Source organism: Bison bison, unplaced genomic scaffold (genome assembly GCF_000754665.1).
Source record: "Bison bison bison isolate TAMUID 2011002044 unplaced genomic scaffold, Bison_UMD1.0 scf7180017864473, whole genome shotgun sequence".
NCBI lineage: Eukaryota > Metazoa > Chordata > Mammalia > Artiodactyla > Bovidae > Bison > Bison bison.
In genome coordinates this window covers 1837712-1839793 of record NW_011495034.1, presented here as the reverse complement: position 1 = coordinate 1839793, position 2082 = coordinate 1837712, and the positions used below count along the sequence as shown (strand labels likewise).

The window sequence follows — 2082 nt, the reverse complement described above, 5'->3', positions numbered from 1 at the left end:
CGCGGCTGTAGCTGCACCCGCCTCCAGAGCTGACCCGGGCCTGGGGACCGGCCTCCACTGGCGCCCTTCACTTTCTTCTGCTGCCTTCACTGAGGATGAGTCCCTGCGCTGCCGTGCGCCCACCCCGCGGAGACCACTGGCGCATTTTCATCTAGCGACTGGTGAGGGAGGCTTCGGCCGCGACGGGACGGTGTGATCTTCCTGCAGGGTGCGGGGGACAGCGGGCAGGGGACTCCGGGCGCCGAGGCCGCCGGGCTCCGCGCGAGGCGGCGCGAGGCCGGCGGTGTGGCCCGGGTCCCAGCGGCCACCTCCCCGCCTCCTCTCTGAGCTAATGAATGGTGTGTGCGGGCAGCGCGCTACGTTGCGGTTCTCCTGCCACGCCTTCCAGCGACGTCGCGCTGCTCGTTTCTGGTGGTTGTCTCGTGTCACTGTCCCTTGAGCCTGAATGTGAAGCCATTCTTCGAGGCGTCCATATCCCTCAGCCCCTTCGTCGCGTCACAGAAGTTTTCGTTCACTCTGGGGATGCTAACGATGAAGTGCAGAGTGAATCGACTGTTCTGTGAAAGGGACCCGTTCTTTTCTTGGGGGATGGAGGAGACAGGATAGAGGCCTTCTGTTCTTGTATCATGTTGCGGATTTCTAAAAAAAAAAAGTTTTAGTTCAGTAGCGAAATAAGTAACCCAGGATATCCGTGATTCCGTATTTCCAGCGTAGGTAATAAAACGTAAAGGGTGTTCACCAGACAGGTCAGGAAGTAGAAATTGATGTGACACCTTTTTTTACCCCCCATGCATGGAAGGTAGTGGGTTTGAAAGTCAAAATTTATCAGAATTGATAAAAGAACCAGTGATGCTATGCCCGTGATGTCCAAATTCACATCCTGCCATAGATCCTTGACCTTTTCACTGTCCCCCCCCTTTTTTTTTAAAAAGAAAACTTTTTAATTTTTATTTATTTATTTGGCTGCACCTGGTCTTAGTTGGGGCATCTGGGATCTAGCTCCCTGACCAGGGATGAAACCTGTACTCCCCGCACTGGGAGCCCAGCGTCCTAGCTACTGGACCACCAGGGAAGTTCCTGCCCTTTCTAATTTGAATTCCTTGATTTTTATGGATTTTAGAAACTGATATAGGGCAGAAAGAGCTGCTTTCTAAAAATAATTATAGATACTTGGAGAAAGTACAGATATTTAGTCAAAGCAGCTTATTTCAAGGAATTTTAAAAAATGGCTCTTCTATTATTTAAATTTATTTTTTTTTAAACTTGTGTCCACGGCTTTCAGTATGCTAAATTATACATTATGCTTCAAGATCATAAAGTTCAATAGACCATATTACGTAAGGAGCTCAGTGTTACTTGGTTAATTATTATAAATGATTTCGAAGTTAGCTTATTATTATTATTTTTAATCTTTTGGTTGTGTCCTGTGTCATGTGGGATCTTAGTTCCCCAACTAGGATCAGGGATCAAACCTGTACCCCCTGCAGTGGAGCACAGAATCTTAACCACTGGAGGGACCCCTAAGGAAATCCCTTTATTATCATTAATAGGGTGGTAATTCTTTGCCACCTCCAGAGATGTGCTTGCCCCCTAAAATTTGGGGAATTGTTCAATTGTGAAACTGGGTTTTGTGCTAATAAAATGTTGAATTTTTTCTCTTGTACCCAGAGAATAATTTAGAAAACATTAGAATGAAATACAGTATTGATAAAGGTAAATTATTTCCTAAAGTAGTATGTCTCAACGTTTTAAAATTAGGTGAAATATTTTCAGGGCTTACAGAAGGAATTTAAAATTTTAAACATTCTTTGATTATAAGTCACTATAATTTGTAACTTTGTAACAGTTAACATAGATACAAGTCTTTAGGGAAGATATTTTGATTTTAGAGAGCTCTTAAAAAAAAAATAAACCTACTGGTTGAATACATATTATAATATTGTGAGAAATATAAGTTAGTATCGCATTCCCTTCCCTCCCTTCAGGAACTTAAAATTTTTGTAGGCAAGGTCTCCACTCATAAGGCAAGTTGTTTTCATTTTACAGATGAAGAAATTTGGATTAGGGAGATTAAGCTACTTG

At 43.8% G+C, this 2082-nt stretch overlaps 1 protein-coding gene across 2 annotated transcripts in view; it reads left to right on the top strand.

Moving 5' to 3' along the window:
- Nucleotides 1-6: 6 nt before the first annotated feature.
- IBTK (inhibitor of Bruton agammaglobulinemia tyrosine kinase) overlaps nt 7-2082 on the top strand; it is a 94019-nt gene continuing 91943 nt past the window's right edge. For both annotated transcript variants that reach the window (XM_010861727.1, XM_010861726.1), the window contains exon 1: nt 7-161. The gene's annotated coding sequence lies outside the window, so the exon portion shown is untranslated. The remainder of the gene's footprint in view (nt 162-2082) is intronic.